We start from the raw sequence: 18823 nt of genomic DNA, 5'->3' as shown, positions 1-18823 counted from the left end.
CTGGAGTATGGAGCTGCTGATGTCATATGGGCTCATGAAACAGTAAAGGCAAGTGCTGGTGTTCCTGGAAGCTATTGCTGGTGGCTTGCTACTCAAAGGGAGTAGCCATTATCAGCTGCCCCGGAAAGTCCTGATGGAGTTCTGTCCCCATGTGGCACTGCTGGATGCACGTCAGGGGCCACTGGAGACCCACGATAAAATTCAGGCTTTGTTAAATGGCATAACTCCTATTGACTTCAATGGGGGCAGGATTTCATCCCCAGTACTCCCATAATCTGAGTCCCCATGGTTGTAGAGGACCTAGTCATCCCATTCACATCAGTCTCCTGGTGCTCCTGGCAGCTGTGAATATTTGAGAGTTGGCAGGCTGCTGGTGGGTCTCTAGTCCCTTGTGCATTTGTGAGTGCCAGAAGCCCCATAGTTTCACATCAACTTGCATGCATTGGGTATAACACTCAAGATTTGCCCCCATCCATGATGTCCTACAGCTCCTCTGAACTCTCACACATCCAGCTGGGATGCAAATTTTGAGCAGAGTTACCCGTCTACACACCGATTTTCACTGCCTGTGGCACTGGGATTGCCAGCTCTCCTCCCTTGTTTCCTTGCGCTCTGCTCCCCCTGCTGGACAGCAGACAGTAAAACAGAGCCAATGGGTAGTGGAAGAGGTGGTGGTAGCTAGACTAGCTGTTGCAGTACTAATGGGCAGGGCAGAGGAAAAGAACTGGGTAGGACGAAAGGGGAGTAAAACTGTGAAAAAGGGAGCACAATTAGGAGAAAGGATTGATGCCACTGTTGTTCCCAAAAGGCGTTTCTGTCCCTGCCATTGTCACTCAGGGAGCCCATGAAAACTTGACAGCTTTGCTCTTCCCCTCCTCGCCCCCACTGTGTACACTCCCACTTCACTTAGGGGTCCACATTGCAGCAAGAAACAACATTTTTTAAGCTTGGGACAGTGCTATAAGAACAAGGATTTTGGAATATATTGAGCAGAGTTTATCAGCTCAGGAGTCCTTTGCTAAAAGCAATGGGACCTCTTCCTCACTCAGTGTGCTTGTTAAACAAAATGAAAACAAACAAAAATATGGATTAACTTGTTAATGGGAAAATTCCCCTTTGAATAGATGCTTATACCTATATTTTTTAAAAGTACAGGAATCAAAGACTCTGGGCTCTTGAGGAGTTGGGAAGCTAAGCCAAAGTAGAGACCACTTTAATGAAAATACAAATGATAACTGCTGGCCAGGAAAGGAAATAAAGGGAAGGAAGATTAAAGTCACACTTGACATTTGCACTACACAGTCACATACAGATTAGAATAATTCACCATCTTCTAACCTATGTGGTTAATTTTTCACATGGTCCTCAGAGAGAAGGTTGTTGCCCTCATATGCTTTCAGAACAGAAGTCCCTCCATACCGCCAGACAAAGACAATACTCATATTGAAACTTAATGCTGGACTCTTCTAGCTCTTTGCAAAAAATGGATTAATTAAGCACTCGCGGCAGCTCTGTGAGGTGGATAAGTCACTATTACACCTATTTACAGGTGGCTAAAATGAAGCACAGAAAGGTTATGTGATCTGTGATGCTTTGTTAGTGGCAGAGCTGCGACTATAACTCAGAAATTGTGACACCCTGTCTCTTGGCTTACCCACTAAGCACCGCCCTTCTCTGTATTCTGTGCCAAGTTCTGCTGTCTCACACCAAATGTGTGTTGGCGATGTAGTGGAAAGCAAAAGTTGTCTCAGTGTGTTTCGCTCTGGTGATTGCCTACAGCCTTAGAACACACCAAATGGGTTGGGAGGAGGATTCATGAGAGAAAATCACTTCACAACACAATCTGAAGATTTATTTTCCCCTGCTGTCCTTTTATAATTCCTCTTTATAGTTCAAATCCTTACAATCCCCTCTGCCTTCACATTAGAGCAATTAGACAGATCTGCTGAAAGCTGATCAGATACAATTTGGTGCAGTCCTGGGCATTTTTCTCCAGGCAGTTTTTCTTATAGTGTGCTAATATCCAAGCTAGATTTTTCGGGACTGTAAAAAATGGGAGCATGTCACCAGTTTAGTTACAAAAATATTTTGCAATAGCAGTAACTGAGTTAGAAATTAGATTAGAGAGGAAGGATGGTCCAATGCTTTTAGGACAATAGGGTCAAGAGACCTAGGTTCAATGTCCTGCTCCACTCCATTCTTCCTGAATGACCTTGGGCAAGATACTTAGATTCTGTGCCTCACTGTCCTGTCAGAAAAATGAGGATAATCACATTTCCCTACCTCCCAGGGGTGTTGGGAGGATAAATATATGAACGGCTAGGAGGTGTTCAGATAAGGTGGTAATGCGGAGTCATATAAGTACCTAAGGTAGATAGAATGGCATATTTCCCCCTTCCAGTGTCCCTGTTATCAAAGATGAATGGGATCCTCCATCTTTCAGCACCCTACGAACAGTGATAATCAGACATGAGTTAAGATAAGTCATTTGCTGTCACTTGGGTGAAGCATTGTAAAAAGTGAGGAGGAGAGAGGAAGGAAAGTGGCTAACCAGAAAATAAGTCCCTCAAAACTAAGAGCAGAGCTCAATGAGGCCATGTGATGAGCTTAGCTGTCAACAATTTCATAAGAACCAAGCAAAGAAATATGAGAGTGATTAAACAAAAAGCTTCTGTTCATAACAAACACTTGGGCACCAGGTTAATTCTGTGTTTCAGTTCTGCAATCTTTTAGAAAAGTAAAAGGCCCACAGATCTGTATCAGGTGCTGCAAATGGAAAATGCTAACCCTTGCAATTCACAGGCAAACTGCCAAACAGTGTGAGAATTGTTGAACCCGCCCTGTTTAATAGTAACTTTTTTTTTTTAAAGTCTGCTGGAGCTTCTGGTCAGATGGAACTAAACTGCTTCTGTACAGTTCCAAATGAAATTATTCCCTTCCAATGGGTAGTCAATGCCTGGTTTATTGCCATTTCACCTGTCTGAGTAGCTGAGAGCCTGGAAACCCCAGCTCCCGACCAGGAAGTTCCTATGTTTATTAAGCTTCCCACGGCAACACATCCTGGGCCTCTCTGGAAGCTGTGGGGACCATAAACTCAATAATGATACCACATCTCCCTTCTGTATTATAACAAAAATAAAACAAATTCATAAGATTTAAAAATAAACTTCAAAGATCAGGTCTTTGAGGGAGGCTCATCAGTCTTCCAGACCATGTATTTACTTCTGTTTAATTTTTGCTTCAAGTTTGCTGTTAAGGGGGCTCACTTCATAACAGAAGACTGGCAGGTCCAAGATCTTTTCGTTGTTGTGTTGGGAAATATTGAAGATGGGTCAGATTCCAGAAGGACTTCTCTGGAGGAGTCTCCTTAGGTAGGATCTGGGAGTTCCAAACACTGGTCCTTGATCTCAGTTCAGATAGTGCTTTTGTTCTGTGCCAAACACTAAAGCTTGGTTGCTGCTGAATTTTCTCACTGACCTTATGAATTAGTTAAATTAAAGAAAAAGACTGCTGTGTGCCCTTCTGTAGTTGAAATAAGACTCAGGCATATCAGGGCACAGGCAATTTTTATTTTATAGAAAGAATCTATTTTGGCCTATGTATCTGTCTTTTAGGAGTCACTTACCTGTTACTGATTTCTCCTTTCCTGATCATACAGATTGTGTAGTTTCGGGGGAAATGCTGTTGGGGCATAAGTACAAATATTTCACATGTCAGGATACATATATAAGAGGCTAGTTATAATATGATAGGTGTTGCTGTAGCCTGATCACTTACTTATGGGGCTGCAACATGCACTTGTCACAGAGGACAGGTTCTTTTTCAGGCAGCTACTTAGAGTTAATTGAGAAGATAAAATTTGGTGAAACACCCACACAACCTTTATGGGCTTTATGAATTTATATACAGACAAATGCAATTGAAATGATAGAAAACCAATATATGTAAATGTAAGAACTGAATGGAGACCATTGGAAACAAAGACAGAAGGAAAAGTAAGTGGAGGCTATCAAAAGGGAGGTCCTCATTCAATTTACAGTCTTGGGGACCCAATGAATCTAAGAAAAAGGAAATAAACTGAACATTTTATACCCCAACTTTATGTAACCTTCCAGATATATAGCCATATTGATCAATTTCCATGACTATAACAAGATTAATACCCACCCATTACCATATATGACATTCCAGCTTTCCATAGCTATACTTTTAATCATGAATATTGCTAAACTACATCACACATTTCTTAATAATTCCTATATGTTATTGTGATCTAACTACCTAGTTACTGCTTAGCAACTAAATTGTTAGCCTCCTCACCCCTAAAACTCCCTTCTTACAAAATTCTGAGGTGTATGATACTTCTTGTAGTTACTTGGTTGTCTCTCAAAATGAGAGTGCCGAATTTGTGACCTGCAGTTATCTTCATGTGCCTAACAGCTTTTGGATAGGTACAAGAACAGTGGGTTGATAACTATTGTATAAATATCAACCAGAATATTTTCTGAAGTGTACCATCTGTATTGTTCATACAGCTAGCTGTCAATATATGCACTCTTTGGAAACCAAAATATAATTTAAGAAAAAGATGTTGAGGAAGTTTGATATCCTAAATTTTCTTTTATTATAAAACTATTCCAAAACAGATTTCGACATCATAATTTTAATCCATCAAGTTTCTTTGTATCCAAGGTATTGTAGTGCATCTTCTCTGACAAACACACTTAGTTTCTTTAAATGAACAACTTTGTGGATTTTACCAAGTCCAGACATATCTAAGGGTATGTCTTCACTACTTGCCAGATCGGCGGGCAGCGATCGATCCAGCAGGGATCAATTTATCGCATCTAGTCTAGACGCGATAAATCAACCCCCGAACACTCTCCCGTCGACTCCTGTACTCCAGCGCCACAAGAGGCGCAGGCAGAGTCAACGGGGGAGTGGCAGCAGTCGACTCACCGCTGTGGAGACACCACGGTAAGTCGATTTAAGTACGTCGACTTCAGCTACATTATTCACGTAGCTGAAGTTGCGTAATTTAGATGGATTCCTCCCCGCAACCCCCAGTGTAGACCAGGGCTAAAGTCACTTGTTAGGGCCAGATCCTGTGACCCTCAACACTCCTGTACTCACACTCTATACACTACTGCAATGCAATTATATTTGTACAAAATATGCCTTTGAACTTTAAATATTCATGGTAAATAGGCCTAATGGCCTGTGATCGGATGTTAGATGGGGTGGGATCTGAGTTACTACAGAGAATTCTTTCCTGGGTATCTGGCTGATGAGTCTTGCCCATATGCTCAGGGTTCAGCCGATCACCATATTTGGGGTCAGGAAGGAATTTTCCTCCAGGGCAGATTGGAAGAGCCCTGTGGGTTTTTCGCCTTCCTCTGTAGCATGGGGCACGGGTAACTTGCTGGAGGATTCTCTGCATCTTGAAGTCTTTAAACCATGATTTGAGGACTTCAGTAGCTCAGACATAGGTGATAGGTTTTTGGCAGGAGTGGGTGGGTGAGATTCTGTGGCCTGCATTGTGCAGGAGGTCAGACTAGATGATCATGATGGTCCCTTCTGACCTTAATATCTATGAATCTATGAGGCATCAAGTGAAACCTAATAACATGCTGGTTATTAATATCACTGAAAAATGCACATGTTAAACCTTATATATGAAGTTATGAATTCCCTCTGTTTGATGTTATTAGAACATGTTTAAGATAAGTCAGCCTAGCCTAGGTAAACCTGATAAACAGGCCTGTCCTATGCAAAGGAATGTGGATTTACCTCAATTTACAATTAGAAGTAAACAAAGCTATTGAGATAAACCACAGGGTGTCATCCTGTTCCTGAATTGGAGAGACAGAATTAACATGGCTCCTGCACTCCAGAGAAACACAGGAGATTGAATCCACAGGAGGCCTTCCTGACTTGTAAGACAGAGGTGTTTCTCTGGGGATATAAGAAACACACAGAGAGACTCCATCTTTATCCTTCACTTCAGGAGGCAATGAAACCAAGTGATTTGATCTCTGTAATGTGTCCTGGCCAGGCCAGTAAAAAGCTGGAAAGGAGACCCTGTAAAAGAAACTAACTTGAACAAGGACCATATCTTGTTAAATTAAGTTTTAGATTTTTAGATGCGTTTTCACTTTTATCTGCTTGTAACCACCTCTAGCTTTCTCTCTCTTACTTGGTATCACTTAATCCATTCTCTTTTGTTAATAGCCTTATTTTACTTTTCCTATAAACCAATTCAATGTTGTGATTGAAGGGAATGGTGTATTTATCACAGTTAAATTGATGAACTGTGAGGTATTGCATCTTTAACAGAGCAGCGCACTTAAAGTCTTCTGTGAATGCATAGTGGTAGGGGCTGTGCATTGCAGCGATATATCACTAAGCAGCTTAGTGACTCAAGTTCACTGGTTGTTACCTGCTAGGTGAGGTTTGGGCTGGGAGAGCCTTGAGGAGTTTGCAGGTGAGGAAGACAGACTGGAGTGGCTGGCTGCAGACACACAGCCTATTCACCAGCAAAAATCACTCTGGCTGAGGCAATGTGGTATCACCAGCAGCGTGTTACAACTTGTTATGGCCAGGTCCTCAGCTGGTGTAAATTGGAGTCGATCTATTGACTTCAGCTGAGGACCTGACCTGGTATCTTTTGTCCACATAGGAACACATGGAAGGGACCACGTGGGGCACTTAATCCAGTCACTTGCTATCAGTGTGCTGATAAATTGTATAGTCAATTGCTTGGCCATGCTTTGGTTCATTATTTCATTATGAAATATACTCAAGAGACCAAATAACCAATGTCAATCAGGTTTATTAATATGGTACATGGAAAAGGTTCTATACAATCCCAGTCTCTGAAGAGCAGTGTGCGGCGATGTTACATTCACTATACACAGGTGTGCTCCCCAAAGTTACATCCCTAGAGCCATCTGTTTATACTCTACTTGCTTACCAGTGAAAGGTACTGAAGTTAATTAATTACCTTTTACTTCTTTGTCTCTGATAACATGAACCCATGCATTCCAGGTCATGAAACATCCTTATCTTTGTTCTGAGCCCTTGCATTTCAGGTACTAAAGGGCAGGAAAACACCTCCTAGGATTGTGTGACTAACTCCTTTCCTGTTGCTTTGAGGAAATAATCATATGTTCTGATACTGACAATTTTCCTATCTGCTCTAGCCAAAGCTTATTTCAGCTAGTGCAAGGTGTTATGGGATACATAACACTCGTGATTTCTATGGCAGTAAGGAGTATGAGACCTCATACAATGGAATGGCAATCATTTGGATTATTTTTAAGCATATTATTCTATACTATCACATTTCCAAATGAATGTTCATAGCCTGTTGAAATATCAAGGGCCTGGTCCAAAGTCATTGAGTCAATGGGTTTTGGATTAGGCCCCAAAATTGCAACATGCATTTCAAAATGTAGAATTCTTTTGACTAATCTGTTTTAAGAAAAGACTTGAAAGATTTTTTGTTGTTTTTAGTTGTCAAGTTAAACCATGTCTGAATGCTGACCTGTTGCCAGACTTACCACATCTATTTGTCTGCTCAGTTTCACTTTCCTCATATATTGGTATTGTCCTATTCAGTTTGCTCACCTTCTTCATGGTTTTACATTACTTTGATGTGAATTTTACATGCCCCTGCTTTGCACATAAATGAAAAGGCTAGGCTCAGGACCCAGACTGTAGACTGATAAATAATCCAACAGTACATCTGCATGGTTCTGCCTATCAGAAAGAACGCTGACATCGATTTATTTTGTTACTCTCACTGTCCCTAGTGTTTCACTGACTTGATATTTTCTTTTCTTAACTTGAGTTGTTCAGACAGGGGGACATGTACAAATACTTTCCATATTGCTTTTACTAGTTTCAGGCAATCATTCATAAGTGTTCCATAGTAAATTTCTTAGAAAAATATTTGCTCCTGCTTCCCCCTACCACCCAAATCTCTTGTTCAGGCCACTGGAGCAGCCACTGCTGGGAGGAACATGGGTGAGTTGGGATGGAGCAGCAGAGTTTGGCAGCCTTTCTTGTGGGCCACAAACAGATGTTATAAATGGAAGGATGGATCAGTCACCAGGGATTGGATGTGGGGTTAAAGCCAGAGGCAAGCAAACACTGCGGTATTGTCTCTGGGTTGAGTTCCTTCTCTTCTTTCCTCACCTGAGACTTGAACAGATTACCTATTGTGTGCAGTGCCTGTTCTAGACCAGCCTTAAGGAAAGGAGTGAGAAGAAGAGTAGAGACGCAAGGAAGGAGAAATTAGAGATTTTGGTTGAGTAAGACAAAATGAGGGAGATACCCAGGAGGTGCAGAGGACTCACTTTAAATTGGTGCTTACGGACGCATCCAAATGTTGCTACTTCTCTGCACCTTGTTATACTTCAATAGAAGTTGTATGTATAAGTAGTGGACCTAATCAATTTTAATGGTTTCACAATCACTCCAGCTCCTGACAAAATTAATACTGATCCCATACAAGAAAGATGGTGAAGACTGCTGGAGCCTTTTCAATCATGTTCCCTTCTTTTGTATTGAGACTTTTTTCTCAAATCCTAATAATACTGTCTGCTGTCAGATCAGCAATCTCCTGTTATTAAGCACTGGTGGATCATCTAATCAAAAGGAAATATCTTATTCCTGGGTGGTGAAGACTGATTGTAATTAGTTATTGGCTGCAGTTCATGCTTAATAAATTTGGGCTGTAAAGATCACAAGTCTCACCCATATACTGTATGTATATTTTAAGTTCTGAGCATTTGATAATGAGCATCATGCATGCTGTCTAACTTTTTGAAGCATAACTGCAGGAAAACAGAATTATCCTGGTAATTTTCTTTAGCAAGAAGGGGAATGATATTCCAAATTTTGTGTGTGTGTTTGTCTTTAAAGAAGATCCCATGACAGAAGCTGAGCTTTAAATAGGAAATTTAAAACACAAAGAGCTCAAGCACTCAGAGAAAGCTGTGGTCCACAGGTAGCAAAAGAAATAACATCCCTGGGTCAAATTCTGTCCATTTACATTGATTTTCTTTCTTTTAATTAAAAATTACATTGCTTTGCCATAGCAGTAAGTGGGATCAGAAGGAACTGATGTGAACATGGCAGGTGAATAAGACACAGCACATACTTGGCATGGTTTAAGTTCAGGACTTAGGTTTCTTTAACCACTTAAGCACAAATAATTGTAAAAGATTAAACATAGAACTGGTAAAAAAAAATTGCCTCAACAGTTTTCCTTCAGAAAATGTAGTTTAGTCTAAGTCAAAATGTTTTTCAAGAATCAGTTTTAATTAGTTATCCCAACATCCTACTCCAGTGTGGTATGCATCATTGGCTGTATAGTCCCCATCTTACATGGGGAGGCTAACCTTAGCTCCTGCTTTTAATCCAATCCCATAGGCTTAGATATCCCAGTCCATCCTTGACTAGTGCAAGAGCTCAGCATCCTGACAAAGTGGAATTCAATCTATACAAAAACCCGCTCCTGCATATCACAGCAGGTCCTTAACAAAGACTTCCCTCTCCTATACTACTGTTTGGTGACTGTAGGCTGGATCCTGTTACCACAGCAATTCTATACTGGATGCCTACCCCAAAAAGTTGTAATAAATATAATATTCCAAAATGCCACTTGAATAATTCCCACATGTATTGGAAAAGATTTTCATGCCAATTTGAAGTGTGAGAAAAATTCCTCCTGACCTCATCAGGTGTTCAGTGACTAATCACAGCATGCCAAGAGACTTAGCACAGGTAATCCAGCACCAGCTACAGTTAACAAATCACACTCCCTCCCACTCCATCTCTCCTCACCCAGCTCCATGAGGATAACAGGAATGCAGAGGGAGAGGGGTCCCTCCTCCTGACCTTAAGGATTCCAGAGGTCTGTATTCCCCAGCTGGCCGATCGAACCCCCATCCCAGTGAAAAGAGGTGGATAACAGAAGGAAGTGGTAAGTGCATTGTCTGGAGATTTGATGTGAATGTACACTGTACACACTTTGGTTTCAAGTATTGACGTGCAACAAAAGAACTAAATAAAATGAATCCTTTCTTGTAAGAGCATAGAATGGACAACAATAATGATGGGCAAACCTCCCAGGGATAGATAGTATAATTTAGATTTAAAAAAGAAATCAAGCATTGGGACGTTCATCTGAGCCATGCCCATGTCTACTGAGTCTTCAAAAGCAGGATGGAAACACTCAATAACAGGTTTTTTGTGAAATTTCCACTGCTTCAGTTTCCTGACCTGGTAACTACCTGGAAATTGGAAGTGGAAGAAAAGTTCCAAATATCCAAACATTTGAAAATTTGATGCTCACATGAATTCATTCTGGAGGTGCCAGCTGGTTACACTTTAAAGATTTAAACTACAGATTGGGTGCAGATTTATTGAACTCATCTGTTGGGTAATTCTGTATAGCACTGTAAAGGGATCAGAATGAGACTGTTCTGATAATTGAATTTGAAAGGGACCTCTCCAGGAAAATAAGGAGCTCATAATAAATACATTGACCTTTTTGTCCACTTTGCAGACATTGTGAGTGATGTGACTTTAATATTAGCAATGACAGTTGATTGTTCAAGTGTCTGGGAGTGTGTTTTCTTATTTGGGTCATAAGGAGTAGGTGTTAATAATGATTGATAAATCTGGATTAAAAGCCAGTAAACAATATACATAAACTGTGTGTTTGTATGACAGTTCCTTTAATCAATACCACTCTTTATCCTATAAAAGCATTTATTACATTACTCCAACTTCCAAGAATGTGCTGGAAAACCATTGTAAAGCAAGTCTAGCCTTTGGTAATAGAACCTAATTTGAATATATGATGCTTCATAGACTCATTAAATATTCCCATTAATGACTTCTAAATAATAGTTACATCAAAATATAAGAGACAAACAATTACAGTCTGCTTTTTAATCATCCTACTAATTCTAATATAAACTGACAAGGCATTTACTTATAAATTGCTTATTTTAAATGGTCACTGACAATTTCAGAGAACTGCTTTTAAACCCATGAAAAGTGAATGGGAGATGAAAAACAGGTCATCACTTTGACTGAAATTTGAAATGAATCACTGGTATTCACTATCCACATCTCACCAAAAAATGGTTCATTTTGTTCCTGATAATCTGCTTGCTCCACTTAGACTTTTGAGATAGACTTATTTCAATTTTATATCTTCCAGCCCTATTTAGGGCATAATCAAAAGGGAGATTCAATTGTGCAGACCATCTGAAAGCACATGGTAAAATTAACTTGAAGGTCTATAAGTAAGATCCACCTGTAAAATATTGCATTCTTTGCAAGAAAAAAATTCTAATTGTACCAAGTATTCTGTTTATCGTATTTAGGCTGCTAATTTTGTTTAATGGTACTAGAAAAAGTAGCTTGCATGACTCAGAGAGAGTAGACTGTGTTATGTGGCTGCTTGTTCAAGGTAACCATCAGTGCCAGGTGCATATTAAATGTACATGAGTATGTTCATTAATTTTATTACCTCTGGCATAGATTAGATTAATTGAATTCTACCACATGTCGATTGTATTAAAGCAGATGAAGAAGGCTTTTTAAGTTACTCATGTGACTTGGAACAGTCATACAAATAACAGATTATAGCACCACCCGCTAGCACCATTATAGCTAAGGGTCTGTCATCATTCCTATATTACAACACCCTAACATACTCATAAAAATTCTCTCAGGGCTGAAATTTGGCAGATGAGGAATTATTTAATTTTTAACTGATATACTCTTTTTAAGGATATATGTATAACAGCGATAGCCGTTTTCTATACTATTTTTGAACACACTCAATGTATTTCATGAAAATTTAAATGTTGCATTTTTCTATAAAAGGCATCTCTCCCTTATAAATATACATGTTTTTTAGCTCACCAGTGAAATGCAGCTATCTTGAGTAACTGTTTAGCACTGCACCATAAACAGCAAAACACTACAGGATGATAGGATATGAAGGATGTTTTATCCAATTGAAACTGCAGGGGGAATTTAGGTTGACAGAATGTACTTACTTGATTTGGAATTTAACCCGGGATACTAAGTTTAACCTACCTAATCTTACTAACAGCAGTTTGGGGCTGCTGTAAACTCCAACCTGCTGGTGTCCACCCGTAAAGGAATATCCACTAGCTGGGTACTGTCACAGAGCAGGGTGCTCTGGACCCATTTACCCCCTATCCCTTGCCCTAATTTATCCTCTGCCAGGAAGATGGTGGTTTAGGGTCCAACTATGCTAGTTTCATATCCATACAAGTTGAGGCAGTTTCCATTTATTTGTAGCATTTCAGTGGTGCAAAAGGAGCAGATTGGGCCAAAGGATGTAACCCAATATTGCTGGCTGTAAACTAAAAATAAATAATAATATTTAAAAGAAATTAAAATTCAGGAATGTTGGTTAATATTGAAACTCCATTATTAACTCATTCTGTGCAGTCAGATTGTAGGTTATGTGTCCTTGACCAGGGCTCCTCTGAACCATAGTTGATATTTCTTTCTATAATTTATTGAAGTAATGTTTAAAGTACAATAAGGTGATTTAAAGACAGTATTAAATCTGTCTTCAGTCTGAATTCCCTAGCACAAAATTTTGACAGAATGTGTGTGCATGAATAATGTTTGACATGGATTCATACTTAATCATGAACTAATCTATGCCTTTTTAGGGATTACACCAATATAAATCCCTGTATTTTCCCCTTCCCCTGGCGCACACAGCTCAAGGCAATGTGAATTGGAAATGTACTGATATGTCTCACTAGAAAAGCTAAAGAGAACATAAAGGCACTTCAGAAACGGCGGCAACTCTTTATAGATAATTTCTATAATAAAATGATCCATTTTCTATACATTTAATGCTTTGGCTGCAGCAGGTGTTCTGAGTGCTGTAGTTTTCCTTGGCTTTTACCTTCTGTCATTAAGTTCTTATGGTTTTAATTCTATGCAGTTAATTATATTTAAAAAATGTAAATCAGACTAACTAATTTAGCAAATTAAGTATGTTATGCTGCGGCTGTCACCATGCCTCCTGTGTTTTCTTAATCATGTGTTCATAGCCTTAATATCTGATTATCGGTATTTTTACTGCTGCTATCAAGTGACTGTGTTTTCATATTAAAACAAAGTCAAGTTATTTAATATGTTATAGGCCAGACTGTGCAGTCCTTACTCAGGTAAATCCTATTAAAGCTAGACTAAGGTTTGCAGGATTTGAATCAAATATATAATAAAATAATAATACATAATAAATGATTGATTAATTATTAAATGGTGTTCCGCACTGCTTTAGAAAAAGTGATGAACACCTGAGTGGCAGAAGTGCTAAAGCCAGCAACTCTGAAAATCAGGCCTCCTCTTCTTGGGTGCCTCAATATAGATTTGCTGTTGATGTCTAACTTCAAGCAACCAGGTATGGAAATTATGGTCTGCCTAATCCACTTTGTGTAAACTGCCTCTTATATGAAATTAGGATAATATTTAACTGTGCTGTAGAAGTGTTGTGAAGATTAATCAGGTGTAGAACATTTTGCAAGTGTTATTAATTATCTAAGAGTACATTATTAGTAATGGGCTAAATCCTGGGCAGTGTGAAGCAGCCATCACAACTCCACTGAAAATCAGTGGAAACTGTGGGCATTCAGCATCTCCTACAGTTTGCTTTGTTGTTAATTACTGAATGGAACTACTCGTGTGTGTGCGCGTATGTATTTAAAATCTTTGAATGACAGCAACTGTACAGTGCTTTATGGAATTAATATTTACAGTGGACTCAGTTAAAAATGGACAATTAGGGGGGCTGTGGGTGCACAGCATCTCTGAAAATCACTCTTATCTCGTTCCCTAAAATTGACTTATGGGCCTAATATTTGGCAGCCAATTTCGAAAATTTTGCCATAAAACTGCTCAATGAACCAGTGCAACAGCCATGGTTATGACTTAATAGATATTATTTTCCCAGGCCTGTGCTCATTCCATAACGAAAACAAAAAAACCAAAACCCCTGAAATCAAATAAAGCTTCTTTTGGCCAGATTTTGACCCCCTTACTCACACTTGTGGACATTAAACATGTGGTCTCAAGTCAATCAGACCACTCACATAAGTGATTATCAAACATGAGTTTACCAATATCTGGACCTTGGTTATTACTACTGTAACCCTTCTGCCCATCAGAGTTGGCAGCAACAAGGGCCGGGTTCAATATCTAGGGGATCCATTCCAATAACACAATGCAAACCGGCTCGAGCCCCCACCCAGTGACCTGGGACAAATATATACCACCCCACTGGGCGCCTCCAAGAGGCAATACTTCCCCTCTCGCAAGCACATAGTCTGAGTGTAGCAAAAAGCCTTTTAATAACAGAGAGAAACAATGTGGCATTATGTTGGGGAAACACCACCAACAGGATTCATAACACAACCCATGAGCAAAAAAAAACCCACCCCAAGCAAATTGGGGCATGCCCCTTTCCCTTTGGTTCTTGGTTCAGCAATGCCAAATCATCTGAAGTCCCAAAAGTCCAATGACCCAAAAGTCTCTGTCCCTTGTCAGGGCAGCCCCTGAGTTCGAAAGTTTATCTGCGGAGCTTTACCTCCCAACCTGGGTGGAGATGGGACGGGGGTAAGTGGCACCTTACATGATCTGAAGCTGACCGCCCCACAGCTCCATAGGGCTCCGCTCCGCCAGCCGCCCCACGAACTCCTTCACTCAGCTCCACTCCGTGTCCCACCAGCAGCTCCCACCGTCCCACGAACTGCTCCACCAGCCGGTCCACAAACTGCTCCGCGTCCCACCAGCAGCTCCTGCTGTCCTACGAACTGCTCCACCAGCCTGTCCACAAGGCACTCCAGCCATCCCGCCAACTGCTCCACAATATATCTTCAGGCTCCCCCACTACTTAACACAATGCTCAGTGATTTCAGCTCTTAGTTCAGCTCTTCGGTGAATTCAGCTTGTAGTAGGGAAGCCTCAGTGCTGGTGCACTATTAGCCCAAAGTGAACTCAGCAGCCTGCAACTAGACTTCTAATGACATCAAAATTAGCTCTGATATTCCACAATGGAGAGAGGAGGAAGCGCAATTAGCATGTAAGGCCCTCATCGTGGGGCCCATGCCACCAAGTATTAATACTTGTCCCCAGCCTCTCTCCATTCACAGAGTTTTGGAACCCATGACCCTTGCCTAGCGAGTGCTACTTAGTTGATGGTGAGTCCCTCCATCATAACAAAAGGCCAAGTACAGTTCCAAGCACAGTTCCCATAATCAGGGTAATAACAATTTATTCTTCCTGCCCCAATAACAGAGACACTGGGGATCCCACAGCAGCCAAAGTGACTATTTGGGCAGCTATGGCCTCATTCTAGGAGGGGTGGGTGTGCCTATGCAAATGAGATTGGCCCCTGAAGTTCTTTTCCACAACTTGCCACACCTCACCACCAGATGTCAGGGTGGAGCTCATCCTGACACTGCTTACACTATCAAACATTACAAAATACCTCATTTATTATTTCAGGTTGCCATTTTTCCTACTCCAGACTTCTGTTGTCCATTTGACAACACCACATCAATGCTTAGTTCACCCACCTGCACCCTTTCCACATCCATTTCTTGCCCTTCTCCCCCAGAGAAAGCCTCTCTCATTTGTTTCATTTTACTTTTTACACTGGGAATAGAGTGTAATTATTGTTTTGATTCAGTTGGTTTATCAAGAAGTAAGTGTAGGTGGAGAATACTGAACCTCATGTGAAGTGCTGCTTGGAGACATTGCTGAGAGGTGCAGGCAAAGAGTAGTTTCATAATCACTTCTTTCTTCTTTTTTCCGGGAATGCCAAGCTAAGTCCCAGCGGCACATGGGGTAGCGAGGCAGCAGATGTACATAGCCTAAATACCATTCTTTTTTAAGATGATTACATTTTAAGATTAGACTGAAATTACATTACAGTGTGTGTATGTTTGTTTTCTAAATAGTAGTTGCACAACTAGAGTTAGAAGAGAAAGTGAGAGCACCCTGAAAGAAAGCATACTTATTCTTTTGGTACTTGAACTGATTAATTCTGTGTTTAAATTGACCCAACAGCTGTTCGTGGGGCTGTGTACACATATTTTGTGATGTTTTTCAATGAGCAAAAATAGGTCAGCCCATTACATGCAGCTAAGATATTGCAACAGAACAACCCACGGTGTATAGCCATGATAAGTTACTGGCCATTCAGAAGACAGAATTTCCCAAAAGCAGGAAGAACTTTAGACTCCGAATGTAGGTCCTTTAGATGTCTATGATGTGCACTCACCAGTACTTACATCTCTATTTCACATTGTTCATGGGCACAAATAACTGCAGGTGCATCTTTGTGCCTCCAGTTACAAAATTTTATGTGCAATAATAGAAGCTCAGTTAAAACTAGGCTCAACATTTTAGACTAAATATTTAGCTATTTTCTTTTTATTGATGAAAGTGAAAATCCAGACATAGAACTTTATATCATTCAGCAATACTTTGGCCCTGTCATCTATTTCACTGTGTGACTTATGGAACTTGAGTCTTCACCATTATACATGGAAAGAGGAGCTCCAGGTCTGGACTGCTAAATTTTATTCAAAGCCAATATAACTTTTTTCTTCACAAAAAGATGCATACAGGAAAGAAGAGGGTAGATGTGCACAACGAAGATAAGTCCTGAGTGTTATTTGATTTTTAAAATATTATTGTTATGCCAGCTGTGTATCTACTTTTTAAAACTCCACATGCTAATCTTTTGTGTTAACTGCAAATAAAGATTCTTGCAGAAGAAACTGTGATTCAGGGTTAGCATAAGGATTCAAGAGATCTTAAAAGCGTTAAAGGCCACATGATGGCCTATTAAAATGATGACGTCCAGTGGTTACTCTTTCTAATGTGAATTCTCAAGGCTGCAGCTCTTAATGCATTTCTTTAGATCTGTGGAAATGTACGTGTCTGAACAGATTCTTATTCACAGTATTCAGACAAGTGGGATCCTTGGTACATTGTCATGCAGTGCACTGTTTTGTTTCCAGTGGGAAATTAATTAATTAATTAGAGATTATGGAGGGGAATGTTTTATTAGCTAAATGCAAACTTCAAAAACTTGGCTGAAATCCTGCTTACCTTACTCAGTGGGACTATTCCCACAAGTAAGGGGAACAAGATCTGACACTGTGTCTCTGAGTATCACAATTCAGTCCCTGCTTCCCCTTAGCTCCAGGGCAGAAGTAAGCTGTGCTCGCCCTTTACCTTTTACAGTTTATATTCTGCTATAGACTGCCTTGGCTGCAGTTGCTGGTGCTTTGGAAGAGGGGGAATGGATCAAGAATCTGCCCATTCCCTATGTTTGCTTATCCAATGCAAGTAGTGATCAAGTAACAGTTGTGTCCTCTCCCCCATACTACTACCTGTGACACAAATAGTTCATGTACCAGAGTAAGGGAGCTCCTTACTCCCCTGTGCTGGAGGGGACCGGGGGATGGAGCAACAGATTCCATACCCTGTAGAGAGATTAGGTTTAACTGGGTTTATATGAGCAATGTAGCTAACCCTCTGCACTTCTGTTGTCCTCTTGAGTCCTATATGGGTGCAGACTAGGGTCTCACATTTCCATTGGGATTCTACCTACAGAGGGTATGATTAAGCCCCATGTGATATGCATTAGAAGACAAGTTTAAGCCGGAAAATCACTGAGTTATTTGTACAGTGGTTACTTTTTCAGATAATAAAAAGACAAAACTCAGTTTTCTCCTGTCAAAATTTTTGTCTTAGAGCATAAATTAGGAGCTCAGTTTTCCAATTTTAAGTTACCAGTTTGTACTTCCTCATGTGAAACACCCGGAGTTAATAAGAATGCTCAGCTGCAGGCATGCACCCAGATAAAGCACACAATCCTAAGGAAGGCATTCTCTTCTCTTAATTGCAGGTGAGGAAAGTGATGTTGTAACATGCTAAAGAGCCATGAAAAACTACAAAAAAGAAGTTTGCATCAAATAAAATAACTACCATAACAGTTGCTTTCACAATCCTCACTGCTGTACAGAGGGGTTCTTAAACACAGGACCTATACATATGACTTTTTGGACATGGCTCTGGCTGAAAACTATATCCAACAGAGAGAGAAGTCAATGGCAGGCCTTGCTATGTGCACATGATTACAGGCTGCAATACACACAAAAGTGGTGGTTTTAAACCACAGAGATTGTACTTTGTGAAATAAGGCAACACCTTCAACTTATCCCTGCAGGCAGGCAAACACAGACCCAAAGCAATGCAGTGGGCCAAAGTAAGGAAGAAACTAAGGACCAGGTTCAGTGGGACTACTTACAAAGAAAGATACTACTCTGACTGAGTAAGAGTGGCAGAATTTGTAATATACTACTACTAATAATAATAATTAGCATAACCATTCTTTCTAGAAAATATTTATGTGAGTGTTAGTGAGAGGAAAGTTCCTTACATGATTCCCTTCTCTTATATACCCGTGCAGTGGACAACAGAATCTGACCCTGTATAGGATAGACTATTCCAGGTGAGATGTATGCTTGTAAATTAAACCAAATGCATCCCTTATTGTAGGCACCTTGGGAAAATTCTTTGAATGTCCCAGTATGAAAGCACTCCCCAAACCCTCATTAAGCATCCATCTTCTCAGGCCACTCATTTCCTAAATAATTAAGAAATCAACTCCTTCAAATAACTACTGGTACAGGATAAGGTTATAAAGTACTTTCTGAAAACACTGCAGTTT

At 40.2% G+C, this 18823-nt stretch overlaps 2 long non-coding RNA genes across 5 annotated transcripts in view; one reads left to right on the top strand and one right to left on the bottom strand.

Annotated features, from left to right (window-relative positions):
- LOC142073010 (uncharacterized) overlaps positions 1–18823 on the bottom strand; it is a 268636-nt gene that overhangs the window by 1186 nt on the left and 248627 nt on the right. Inside the window, exon 2 of the long non-coding RNA XR_012669666.1 lies at positions 3626–3681. This is a non-coding gene — a long non-coding RNA (uncharacterized LOC142073010). The remainder of the gene's footprint in view (positions 1–3625; positions 3682–18823) is intronic.
- The window catches only part of LOC142073009 (uncharacterized), a 199459-nt gene that overhangs the window by 141009 nt on the left and 39627 nt on the right, over positions 1–18823 (top strand). For all 4 annotated transcript variants that reach the window (XR_012669662.1, XR_012669663.1, XR_012669665.1 and 1 more), the window contains 2 exons: positions 9857–9991; positions 13361–13480. This is a non-coding gene — a long non-coding RNA (uncharacterized LOC142073009). The remainder of the gene's footprint in view (positions 1–9856; positions 9992–13360; positions 13481–18823) is intronic.

This window comes from Caretta caretta, chromosome 8 (genome assembly GCF_965140235.1).
Source record: "Caretta caretta isolate rCarCar2 chromosome 8, rCarCar1.hap1, whole genome shotgun sequence".
NCBI lineage: Eukaryota > Metazoa > Chordata > Testudines > Cheloniidae > Caretta > Caretta caretta.
Note: the sequence above shows the minus strand (reverse complement) of the source record. Positions and strands in the feature narration are given on the sequence as shown.